Genomic DNA, 14,169 nt, shown 5'->3' with positions numbered 1-14,169 from the left:
TTCATAACCAATATACTATTTTGCCTCTTGAATAATGTAATGATGATAATAATTACACTATACCATATATATACACACCTTCTGATGAGTCAGTATGTTTGATGCTTTCTCTGACTATCCTGTATTCTAATCATTGGCCCAGCTCCTGAACAAATATTTTTTGGTAAAGTAAGGGAATGACTCAGTATGTAGGAATTTAAAATACATGTCCTAATACAGTGGGTCAACAATCTCATCTCCCCTCCAGGTGACCGTATGATTAGGAACAGCAAAATTTAAATAGTAATAGAATATTTTCATTTGATATAAAATATTAATGATGGTTTTAAACTATATTTTCAAGGAAATTATTGGTCACATCTGTGTCTACAATGTATTCTGCCACCTCTTTTAGCTGCCTTCAATTTAGAGAAACTCTATTAAACTTATATTTATCTCTTTTCAGGTATTCATGACACTTTAAAGATTGCTTAGTTAACTTACGCTTGTCATCCCCAGCATGTAGTTTGCCAAATGTAGTTACAAAAGATGTGACTGCTGTCTGGTCATACTGTAAAGCTTTTTATCTAATGCCATACTAAGTTCCCATGCCTCTCAATGGCAGAAAGTGTTTTAGTCAGTTCTGGGTTTTCTCAGTCATTTTAGACTTCAACTTAGTTAATTCGAAAATTTCCCCTCTGTATTCTACTCCCACTCGTAGTGTTTAAGGCCGTCATGGAGAAGCTTAGTCATAATGCCAACTGCTGAGGGAGCCAGGGTTCTGCATCATCTCTGGTCTTCTAGCTTCCTTGTCTTAAACTCAAGCCCTTTCTTTTGAGGTTGGCCAACCATCAGCACTTACATAGTTCTTTTGGGGGCAGAGGATCTTGTGCTCTCTGGGCTTTTGGATATTTGCAGGGGTGGAGTGGGTGAGTTGGGGGTAGACAGTGTCCCTGTTTTCTCTACCCAAACTTGCCCCTATTTAATACCCTTGACTCTGCTACTGTTGCATTTAAGCGTAGGATCTCATTTACCTGATTAGGTTCCTATTGACTTTAAAGCCTTCCTACTTACAGGTAATCAAACTTAGCGGGGATTCATTCGGTCCTTTCAACTCTGCTCCTCTCCCCTCCCTGGAGGAGAATCTTATTTTTTCTAGTTTTGGGGGTTTGGAGATGGGTAGAGGACAATATAAAATTGGTTCTGTATGCTTGCACATGCTTGTAAATCTTTCCTTGTAGGAAAAGTGTTTACACCTGGACTAAGCGCTTTGATCTGACAGTCAAGGTGATGGTTTTGTTCAATGGTCCCAGTGCAACTAGGTCCCTAGCTCTGGGTGATCCTGAAATGAAGAGGGTGGAAGTAAACAGAAATGGACTGGGGTGGGGGTATTTTGTCAGTATCATCTAACCACATTTATTTAATTGCATTTCTTTTTGTTTGTTTGTTTGTTTTTGAGACGGAGTTTCGCTCTTGTTACTCAGGCTGGAGTGCAATGGTGCGATCTCGGCTCACTGCAACCTCCACCTCCTGGGTTCAGGCAATTCTCCTGCCTCAGCCTCCTGAGTAGCTGGGATTACAGGCACGCGCCACCATGCCCAGCTAATTTTTTTTTTGTATTTTTAGTAGACACGGGGTTTCACCATGTTGACCAGGATGGTCTCGATCTCTTGACCTCGTGATCCACCCGCCTCGGCCTCCCAAAGTGCTGGGATTACAGGTGTGAGCCACCGCACCCGGCCTGCATTTCTTTTCTTTCCCTTCTTTTCCTTTTAAAGACAAATGATGGAGAAATGTGGTACCGTTTGTGTTTGAAGAAATATTTGGAGTTCTGCTTTCCTTTTCAATAAAAGTCCTGCTTCAGCTATTATGTTTGACTGCTTGTGGCAGGGCATTCGCTAGCTGTCTCTCTACTTGGACTATATACTTCCTTCCATTTAAATTTTTATTTAATTATGTACATTTATTTTTGTTAGCAACTTAATGTTGAATTCCATGATTTACTGAATTGTTAGCATTTTAATAAATAAGAATTTGTAACTTAAGGCTCAAATATCCAAACAATATACACATTGCTTCTTTTTGGCTTGTTTTTCAAATATTTATTAAAGTGCCTATATAATTCCTTATGCCATCATTGTTCTGGGTAATTAAAATATGGCAGTGAACAAAGTAGATAACAGTCTCTACTTTTATGGAGTTTAGAGCATATCTTGGAAGATTACTAGATATTAATCATAAAAGGTGGCGAGTTCTATAAAGGTGGAAAAAAAAGAGGTTGTCTATTTGTAGCCGTAATTTTCCAAATATGCCATGTGATGTGGTGTAAAAATAGAAGAAGAAAGAGTTATCTTATGTACCCGAGATCAAACTAAGTTAAATTATTCCATCACCACCATTCTCTGTGACTCAGAAGTATGGAGTTGGAATGTTAAGTAATGTCAACATTACTTAAAAGGATTACAACCAGCTAAGTTTAAATGTGATGCTTCCCAGGGCATTAAAGAGATAATCACTGACTAGGAAAGGCTTATAATGAAAATACCATTTCTTTCATTATATAAGGGGGTAAAAATATATTTAAATACATTTCATCATTAAACATTATAGGTATATACCATGCTACTGATGAGTTTGATGAAAATATTCCAGAGTAATATGCAGCATATTCTTCTGCAAAAATGGTCCTGACTACATTGGAATTTGATATTTAAAATAAGCCAGCCTGGAAATATGACTCATTTGAAAGTTTTTGTTGGGAAACCTGTCCCAATGCATCAAACAAAAATATTTAGGACACATAGTTGTATGGTATTTCATGGTGGCATTTGTGCCAATATTTTAAAAACAATCACCAGAAATTTGATTGATTGGCTTTGGACTAGGCAGCCAGAAATAAAGTCCATTCCTCAGGAGACCTGGTCACAAATTGTATTTGTTTCTATAACACTTGTTTCTTTTTTACCTCCAGGACTTAAAAAGGTTTCCTTTCACCGGAATTGTGCCTATAATGCGCATCCCTATCTCTATGAACAGTGTCTGCCCTCTGTCTATCCAGATGAATATGCAATTTGCATGTTGCTGATTAAAATGAAAGTCTGCACGTGTATATGAATGTCTGGTCACACTTTAAAAGAAAATCTCAAATGCTGACAGAATACCTTCCCCCTTTCTGTACAATCCAACAGCTGGAGTTCTTGTATACACACTAAGCCTTATGCCATATCTTTTAAACAAAGAATGAACCCGTATAGGAAAAGCAGCCAGGAAGACTTTGGCTTCATGGCTCTGCATGAAACAAATGCCCCCTGAGAGCTTCCTCCTGCTCCTCTACTCCTCTGCTTCAGAATCCCTGGCTGTTGGTATGTGAGTGATGCGGCAATAGACGCTCATGGGATTTCTTCCGGCAGTGAGAAGCCCAGTTTTAGATTATAATAGACCAGCTACTGGTGAAGAACACAGAATGTTATCAGTCAGCTTTTACATTGGTGTCTTGGGAAGGGATTGGGGGAGAGGGGGTAGGGAGCAAAAGAGAAATTGGGTAGGAGAAGATATTATACCCTGTTAGTGTCCTGAGTTACACTAGGAGACCATGAAGACATTTATTCTAAACTATTCAAAAAGTAGCCATTGGTAAGAATTAATGTTCTTTTAAGAAGTCTCAGGTTGAGAATAAGACAGCTACTGCTGAAATGGTCAAAAGGGGTCATTTGTATACTTAGATCTTTTTTTTGAGAAGGAGTTTCGCTCTTGTTACCCAGGCTGGAGTGCAATGGCGCGATCTCGGCTCATCGCAACCTCCGCCTCCTGGGTTCAGGCAATTCTCCTGCCTCAGCCTCCCAAGTAGTGTATACTTAAAGTAAAATTAGAGAAGTGTTCACAAAACTCTTAACTGCTTAGAGTAAATTACGTGAAAGCTCACTATTTTCCTAGAACACATCAAGGCTGCACATATGAGAAAAGTGCCCTGCCTTCTAGTTCTGAAACCAATCAATATGTCCACCTACATCAAGTTTCCCATTTAGGTCATTTATTCATCTTCTAACTGGGTTATAGTTGAAAAGGTCAAAAGGCAAAGTTTCTTCCTCCCTTATCCAGAAAAGACAAGTGTAGGGTTAACTTTAGATTAATGTGTCTTGCCTCTGCCATCAGAACAAGACAATTCTTTTGACCAAATTACTTTTTTATATTAACAAAGTAGGCCTAGAAAACAATGTTACCTGACATATATTTAATGCTCCGTGACCATTGTGTAAAGTGACAGGAATTCTTTAAAAAGAGTAAGTAGAATTCCTCATCTAGCACTTAACTGTTGGCTATGTCATAGAAGTTGAATGAAGGTTTATTAGTTGAAGGAAGTCTATTGTAGGAATAGAACCTTATGGGTAGCTGTAACAGAGTGGTCTACTCTCTCTAAGAGCCAAGAAATGTTTCTTAGAAGAGGAGACATCTGACTTTAGTATTTATATATGATTAGGAATTCACAGTTCAGAGAGAAACAGAAAGAGCAGGTCATGTTAAAATAGAGAGCCTGGGATTTATGAAAGGCATGGAAGCACAACACACACAGTGTATTTAGGAAACTCTGGGAAGTGTGGTGTGAATGGAGCATAGGGTGAACACGAAGTAGGGGGAAAGGATGGGGTTGAGGTTAGAAGGTGTGGTAAGGGCCAGGGCTCAGAGAAGGCATGGACTTATATTTTACCCCCTATTGTGTGTTCAAGACAAAGAGTACCTGGTTTTCAGGAGGGGTTGACTATTTGTTGAGTAAATGAATGGATAGATAGATGGATAGATGGATGAAATGATGATGCTGAAGCCACTAATTTATTCTTATAGACAGGGAGAGGTCAATGAAGACTTTTAAGGAGGATGGTGACACGAGACACATAGCGTTGATGGAGAATTTGTGGGCTGGTTGATGGAGAGACTGGAGTCAGGGAGGTCTTTGAAGTAGCTATGTATTGTCTACTGATGAATTTCTAAGGAGAATTTTGTTTAAGGTAAATATAGTACTGAGAAAGCTACATATAAAGCAGAATCAAATACTGTTGATTCATTAGATAGAAGGGGTGGATGATTGAGAATGACTGGCTGAGCAATGATTCAGACAAGTGGCCTGTGAAGAACCTGGAACCTGAGCAGGTTTTAGGTAAAGATGTCCTGTAGGTTGTTAGACGTGCAGGTCTAGAAGTCACAGGAAAAATGGGAGTTCAGGAGACAGCCTCAGGGGCCCTTAGGCTATAGATGGTATCTGAGAAAAAAATGTGAAGGAGGAATTTTGAGGATCATCAAACAGAAGGATCTAAAAAGGAGCTAAAAAATGCACTGAAAGGGAGATTACAAAACAACAACCAGGTAAGAGGACCAGGAAGAAGTAGGACTGGCTATTTGTTTGTTCATTAGGACGTTCTGAGAAATGTCATCTATTGGAGTTACTGAATATAAACTTTCTTCAGCCAGTTTGTAATTTTCATTTACTATAATGCTCTAATACGTTTATTTGATTACTCATTTAATGGGATTGTGCCATACAACTTGACTTAATGAATACTGAGGATACAATGATGCCTTGCAATAATTTTCAGAAAGCTGCTTCATTTTCTTTATCTGTACTTTCTAATACCAAGTGAAAACTTTGCCCCATAGCCTCACTTTCGAAGTAATAGTAATGACACAGGTATTCTGTTAAAATCAGGCCCAAACCTGAGGGAAAAAAAATGAACATATTTGGGGTTAGGACACAGAGTATTTTCCAAAAAAAAAAAAAAAAAAAAAGGAAGGAGAATTCAGGGGTTGTCAGGGGTAGGAGGGGAGAACCACATAAATCCTTAGAGATTAGAAAATTTCAAGTTTCCTTCCTTTTGTGAAAACTATTTCCCTTTTGGGATTTAACAGCTACTCAGAAACCAGGTAAGTCAAACACATTCTCAAGTGGGCATTTGTCTAGATCCCCAAATTCAATACAATTTAGCACAAATTGTCAGTCTGTGCTGAGAATAGCAGGGGCTGCATTTTTGCAGTTCTCTAGTTCATTTGACAGATCTTTGAGGGGAAATCCAAGCACTTCCTGGCACTAAGTCATTAGTCAGTGATTCAGTCAGCACTGGCTCACTATGTCTTCCAGGCCCTAGAAAGCAACTGCTGCCCCTTCTAGAAAGTCAGAGATAGTGTGGCAAAAGGGAAATCAATTAATTTTACAAATAATAACAACTACTCATAAGGTAAATGAGATCATGGAAACAAATTAAGAAATGCGTTGCACTTTTATTTCCCTTACCATACAAATCGGGTTTTATAAATTAGGACATTAATGTATATATAAATCTAGTTGCTGCTTACACCATTAATTCATTATCCCTTCCTGAGACAAATGACAGCGATTTAGATTCTATTAAAAGTGTTAGTTGAAGTTTGAGTTCATTTATGAAATGAGAAATAAATGTCGAGGTTCCTTTGGCATAACTATCATCTATTTTCATTCATTATTTACTTTGAGGCTAATTTAAAAGATAATTTTACTGTTCTCTTTCAAATCAAAGTACTTTTTACCCTACCCATTAACTTAGAGTTAATATACCAAAATACACAGGGAGAGAGCTTTGTAACGGGGCGGGTATTGTTATAATAAAGGTTTCCTTTATTGTAGGATCCTAAGAAGTTTGGCTTACTTAACCCTGACTTAGCCTTAATGTGACCACTACAGCCATTTGTAGTTTTAGATAAAGCTCTTCCCATTATTCTCCTCTTTTTCTAAAAATTGAAGTTCCTTACTGATCAAGGCAAAAGAGTACACAATACAGTGAAAAATGCTGTTCCATTGAACGACCTCTAAGTGCCTTCTATGTTTCAGAAATTGATAGGAACTATGAATACAATAGTGAATAAGACGCTTTTTGAGGAGTCATGTGACATTAGATATGTATATTTATACAACTAGAATTTTAAAATTATTAACTTATACACTTGTACTCAGTTTACTCCACAGAATATATGAAGAAAAGCAATGCACGCACATGCACGCGTGCGTGTGCATGCATATGCACACACACACACACACACACACACACCCCTTTACAATAAAACTAAATAACCAAGACAGTTGAATATATGGGCAGTAAAATAATAAAAAACAGGGATAAATTTGCACTCAGAAATGTATATCATTTCAGCCCATGCAGTTGCAGTTACTAAGACAGCCAGAAAACTTGGTCTGTAAGCTTCTCAGAGACCAAGGCAAAGAGGAAAACAGAGTAAATAGTCATTTACAAGATTAAATGCCCACTATTTCAATGATGCCATCTGTAGTCACCCTTTACATTGGGCACTTATATTTTGTTGGTTCTCTCAATAACTCTGAATGAAGGAAAGGTTCAGTACTTTGCTCAAGGATCCACATCCAGTAAATGGTAGAACTAAGATCAGAACTCAGGGCTGCTGGACTTCAAAGCCTGACCTCTAACTAACCTATACAGTCCTCACCTCTAAAGTTCATTGTCTCACAGGGTGCATGGGAGAAGACTTGCATGGGAGAAGCCTTGAATGGAGTCACCGTAAGGAATTTCAGAAATGCCACAGAAACAGAGAAGGAAATTCTCCTGCCTGTGTATGTGAGAAGAGACAGTGAATTTAAAAAAACATTGCATGTATGTATATACGTAGAAATAATTTGTTTTTAGGAAACAGGTTTTAAAATCACTCCTTCCTTTCTGGTTGTTTTCTTTTAGACATATGAGCACACCACTATACATATTATTCTGTTCTGCTCCCTAAATTTGTCAATGATTCTAGAAGATAGAATGCTAATTATCAAAATTGGCTCACAAATCTCATATTAAAACAATCTACAGTGTCCAGAAGATATTTAGACACAGGCCAAAATTTGATAGTGACCCGTCATATTTCTTTAATCAATAGGCCAAGCACAAATGTATTATTTCAGAGCTCTGTTTGAAGATTGGTAATGAGTAAAATTGTATTTTTTTACGAGTTGCATAAATGCTTTGTGATGCTACTGAAATATCTTAATTGCATTTATGAATGTATTTAATGAGTTCCATTTAAAATGTGATGTTATGTACCTCATGGGACTAAATGACTCATTCTATCCAGACAGTGCAAACCCAAAGGAACATTGTTTTTTGCCTGCGGTGCAGGGTGAACCAGAAAGCTCTAATCCAACTGTTAGTCACTCTGCTCTGCCTGTGTGAGCTGTGTGCTGTGCCCACAGGAGATCTGGGCTGGGGACTCTCTGTCCAGGAGCCTCTGGTCTGGTATCCAGGCTTAATTGAATAACAGCAGGGGCTTCAGCTGGAAGAGATGAGATGGCCAGTCAAGATGGCTACAAGGTCAAGAAACAGCCTCAGAGGAAGCAATGTTTATGTCACAGAGTTGGTAGAAGATCAATTTCAGACAGTGAGTCGCTGAGAAGAGATTTGCTTTATTGCAGAATGAGAAACAGTGAAGGCAAGTCTAACACCTACTTTGCTAGAACCCTGATAATCAGTGTAGTCCAGAGTCAAAACTCTTATTTTTCTTTCAGATCTTTTTTATTCCTACATCTCCATGATTTTATAGTTCATTTATAATACATAGGCTTAGTAATAGCTAATGTAATAAGCACCCACTATGTGCCAGCCACTGCACTAAACACTTTTACATGCATTATCTCCTTCAGTTTTCCCAGCAAATCTATGAAGTACATATTGCTGTTACTATTATTCTAGTTTTATACTTAAAGAAACAAAGGCATGGCAACTTTGCTCAAGGTTATGTAGCTATTAACTGTGAGACAGAATCTGAATCCAACACGTAGCCACTAAGTTGTCTTTTCATTTATGTACTTATTTTTACTTATTGTTTTGAGCTAGGGTTTTGAGTTATAATTTACATATAGTAAAATTTACCTTTTGCGAACGGACAACTCAATGAATTTTAACATACACAGTCATGTAATCATATCTCAATCAAGATATAGATGAAAATATTTCTACAAACCCCCAATGCTCCCTCATGCCCCTTTGCACTGTAGGAATATTTTCTATAGTCAGTCCCTGCCTCTCACACACAGCCCCTGGTAATCAAACTGATTTCTGTGTACGGTTTTGCCTTTTCCATGGTATTTTCCATAATAAAAAAATACAGTTTGGGTTCTTTGTTTCTGAAGTTTTTCGCTTAGCATATGTTTTTTAGATTCATCCATGTTGCATGTATTAGTGGTTTCCACCTTTCCATTGCCGAGTCATTTTCGATTCTACGGAGGTGCCACAATATATTTATCCATTCACCATTTGATGAACATCTCCAATTCTGGGTTACTATGAATAAAGCTGCTCTTAACATTTGTGTGTAGCTTTTTGTGTGACACGTCTTTATGTTTTTCAAGTAACTACCAAGTAGTGGGATTAAGTTGTGTGGTGTGTGCTGAACTTTATTAGAAGCTGCCAAATTATTTTTCAAAAATGGCTGTACTATTTTGTGTGCATTTTAGTTACTCCATATCATCAGTACTTCCTATTACCTATCTTAACATTTAGCGATTCTTATATGTGTATAGCATTATCTTGTTGTGGTTTTATTTTGTATTTTCTTAATGGCTAATGTTGTAACATCTTTTCATGTTTGTATTTGCCTTCTGCATATTTCCTTTGTTGAAATGTTTGTTGAGTTCTTTTGTCCATTTAAAAACTTGGATTCTATTATCACTGAGTGAAACAACTTATACATTATGGATGTAAATCCTTTAGTTCATTCTGTTATTCATTCTACCTACCAAGTAATCAATAACCATTTATCAGCTATTTCTTATTAGACACTTCAGTGGGTTGAATATTGTACCCCTCAGAATTCATGTCCATCTGGAACCTCAGAATGTGATCTTAAAATAGGGTCTTTGCAGATGTAATTCATTTGGGAAGTTCAAGATGACATCATCCTGGACTGAGGGTGGGCCCTAAATCCAAGGACTGGTGTCTTTATTAGAAGGGGACACAGAGGAACATACAGAAGGTGGCTATGTGAAGACAAAGGCACAGATTGAAGTTAGACAGACACAAGTCAGTAACACCAGGAGCCACTGGACGCTAGAAAAGGCGTGGAAGGATTTTCCCCGGAATCTTTGAAAGTGTGGCCCCACTGACACCTTGACTACAGACTTCTTGCTTCCAGAACTATGAGAGAATAAACTTCTGTTGCTCGAAGTTCATGGTAATTTGTATCAATAGCCCTTGGAAACTAAGACACTCACTATTCCAGGAAAATGGGGCTACTAAAATGAATAAGATGCAGTTAACTTAAGAAGTTCACGTGCCTATAATCCCAGCTACTCGGGAGGCTGAGGCAGGAGAATTGCCTGAACCCAGGAGGCGGAGGTTGCGGTGAGCCGAGATCGTACCATTGCACTCCAGCCTGGGTAACAAGAGCGAAACTCCGTCTCAAAAACAAACAAACAAAAAAGAAGTTCAAAGAGCTAATATGAAATAAACTGGCAACTGTTTATAGAAGGCATCTACAACATTTTTACAAAATTAGCAATATTTGCACTTACTTTTAAAAGGATGATTAGGCATTGCTTAGTCAGATGTAGGGTGAGAGGAACAGAGATGCAAGGTGGGCAGAGCAGACATAGCGAAGAGTAGAGCCATAAGAGGTCTTGATGGGGAGGAAAATTGCGTGTCTATGAGCAGAGCATAGAGGGGACAAGGCAGGAGATATGGTTGAAGAGTTTGGGAGGTAGACATAATCTGAATGGCTTTGTATGTCATGCTAATGTGTCTGTTTTATTCTGTAGGCAATGTAGAACAAGCCAAGATCTTAAAGATGAAAAACAATGTAATCAGATATCAGTATAGGGGAGTGATTAAGAGCACATGTGCCTGGGCCTGAATCCTGGCTCTGCCGCTTATTAACTATGGAAGCTTGAGCAAGTTTCTTATCATCTGTCTTTCATCTGTACAATGGAGATAATAATGGCACCTGTAGCAAAGTGCCGATGTGAGGAGTAAATGAGTTAAACAGGCATAATTCTTAGCAGTATCTAGCATATACGAGACACTGAACTGAATATTAGTCATTACTATCTGGCATGCATTTTATTAATAGAAAGTTCATCCTGGAAAGAATGTGGAGATAATTGAGACAGAGAAAATGTGTATGAGATAGTAGCAATTATTTAAGCAAATGTGTGAACAATGTAGGGAGGACGGGGAGATTTGGGGCTATTTCTTATGTACAGTCTGAGATGTACTGGTCAATATGCTGTGAAGAATTGGGAAAAAGAAAATACATTGGTTCAAAGATTTCTGCCTTGAGACAGATTAGAGACTGATGCCATTAGCAGTGAGCAGAATCATAACATAAGCAATGGCATTTGGGGAAGGTTTGGCGGGGAGTGGGGAATACATTTTATTTCAGACATGTTAAGATTAATGTGACTGACATCCAGGTAGAAAAGCTTAGAAGGCAGGTCAGAAGTTATCTTCAAAAGAAGGGAATAGATGTAAATTCCTAATGTTTCTCAAGGAGGACCCCTTGAATACTTGATGAGCGTCATTCTGGAGCTCTTGTTAAAAACAAATTCAGGAACCCCATTTGTATTAATCAGGTTTCTCTAGAGGGCAGGACTAATAGATGTATATATATGAAAAGAAGTTTATTAAAGAGTATTGACTTACGTGATCACAAGGTAAGTCCCAAAATAGGCTGTCTGCAAGCTGAGGAGCAGGGAAGCCAGTCCAAGTTCCAAAACCTCAAAAGTAGGGAAGCTGACAGTGCAGCCTTCAGTCTGTAGTCAAAAGCCTCAGAGCCCCTGGCAAGGCACTGGTGTAGCTCCAATAGTCCAAAAGCTGAAGAACTTGGAGTCGGATGTTTGAGGGCAGAAAGCATCCAGCACAGGAGAAAGATGGAGGCCGAAAAGACTCAGCAAGTCTCGTCCTTCCGTGTGCTTCCACCTGCTTTTATCCTAGCCACACTGGCAGCTGACTAAATGGTGTTCACCCAGATTAAAGGTGGATCTGCTGCATTTGAGTCCACTGACTCAAATGTCAATCTCCTTTGGCAAAACCTTCACAGGCGCACCCAGGAACAATACTTTGCATCCTTCAAAGCAGTCAAGCTGACCCTGAATATTAACTACCACACCATTCAAGTCCCACTGAATTTGAATAGCTGGCAGGCAGGCCTTAAGAATTTGCATTTAAGGACTCTAAGTAATGCTTGTATATATAAGAATCACTGGATTCTGGAAAACCTGGGGGCCTCCAGTTCTTAGTTGTTCATTAGAATCACCTTGAGAACTTTTTTAAAAAAATACTAATGCCAGGGATCCACCTCCAAGATAATCTTATTTAATTGGTATGAAATGGGGACCACAGCTTTGGGCTGTTTAAAAAGTATCCCAGGTAATTCTAATTTGCAGCCAGAAACTAGAAGGGAGAAAAAGATAATACTTAAGATGGGAGAAACGATCTGGTGATCAGAAGAGATCTGGATGTCAGGTGAGGAAAATAGTTTTAAAAGTAGGAAGAGGTAACATTACTAAATTTGACAGTTGCTGATGGTTGCAAGAGACGTAGATCCGAAAATAGTAGATTTGACCAACAGGAGTTCAGTGATGATTTTACAGAGAGTATTTTCAATGGAGTGGAAAAATATAGGAGCAAGAGTGTAAGATTTAAGAGCATGGAGAAAACAAACACAGACTATGCTTTCAAAGAGCTTGAAAAGAGATGGAACACAGCTTACAGCAAGGACAATATATCCTCTCTCTATATACAACCATGTATATATACATATATACACGGTTGACCCTTGAACATGAATGAAATATCGAGTCCTCTTATACATGGATTTTCTTCCACTTCTGCCACCTCTGAGACGGCAAGACCAATCCCGCACCTTCCTCAGCCTACTCGACATGAAGATGATAAAGATGAAGACCTTCATGATGAAGAGAAAACATACTTTCTCATCCTTTTGACTGCTTCTCTTATTGGTAAGAGCCTTCTTTTCAACATTAGACCAATAGTAGTTAAACTTAGGAGAAGCAAAAGTTATATGAGGATTTTAACTGCATGGGTGGGTACCCCAACCCCTACTTTGTTCAGGGATCAATTGCTTTTTTTTTTTTTTGAGACATCGTCTCCCACTGTCCCCCAGGTTGGAATGCAGTGGCACAATTTCAGCTCACTGCAACCTCTGCCTCCCAGGTTCAAACGATTCTCCTGCTTCAGCCTCCCGAGTAGCGAGGATTATAGGGGCCCGCCACCAAGCCCGGCTAATTTTTGTATTTTTAGTAGAGATGGAGTTTCACCATGTTGACCACGCTGGTCTCTAACTCCTGACCTCATGATCTGCCTGCCTTGCCTCCCAAAGTGTTGGGATTACAGGCGTGAGCCACGACGCCTGGCCCTGTATATGTTTTTAGAATAAAAATATTTGGAACATTTGTAAGCATAAAAAAAAGTACCAGAAAAGAAAATGTTGAGCGTATAATTTTACATGATTTCATGGAGCAAACTCTAGAAAAGGAGAAATTCACTTTTAGATGTGCAGTAAGTCTTCACTCAACGTTGCCGAAAGGTTCTTGTAAACTGACTTTAAAATGATGCATAACAAAACCGATTTTACCATCAGCTAATTTATATAAATAAAAGTTCTTACATCATATTTCTGGTCAGAAAACCACCACCAAACCTCTAGGAAGGGCCACCCCCAATTCCTAATATCAAACACTGAAATAAATATGAGCTATACATCTACTTTAAAAATTTAATAAAAACAAGATACTTACCCAACTTTTGGCGAGTGAGTGTGGTCATAGTGGTGGGTTCAATCAAGGAATAATTGTTTGCAAAGAGAATGGTAGGGAGCTCCTCCTCCCACCACGTGGTTAAAAGCATTAACAAGTAGGGCTCGCTGAGTGCTTTCCTACCATCTTTGTTTTTGTGCGTTTGTGTGGTTACCTACTTTACAAATTTTTATAATAATTTGTACTCATTGTTTTCATTTTCCGACACGTTTATTCCAGGTCTGGGTCATGGGTGATGCTGGGTGTCCAGAGCCTCTCCCAACAGCTCAGGGTCAAGGTGGGAATCAGACCTGACCAAGACGCTCTTCCACTGGAGGGCGCACTGACGCACGCACGCTCAGTCAGGGACCAGGTGGACACACTAATGAACCTAACACGCACAG

This window comes from Aotus nancymaae, unplaced genomic scaffold, assembly GCF_030222135.1.
Source record: "Aotus nancymaae isolate 86718 unplaced genomic scaffold, 86718_ANA_hifiasm-v0.15.2.pri h1tg000032l_0, whole genome shotgun sequence".
Classification (NCBI taxonomy): domain Eukaryota; kingdom Metazoa; phylum Chordata; class Mammalia; order Primates; family Aotidae; genus Aotus; species Aotus nancymaae.
The sequence above is the reverse complement of the archived record's forward strand: the minus strand, read 5'-3'. Positions refer to the sequence as shown.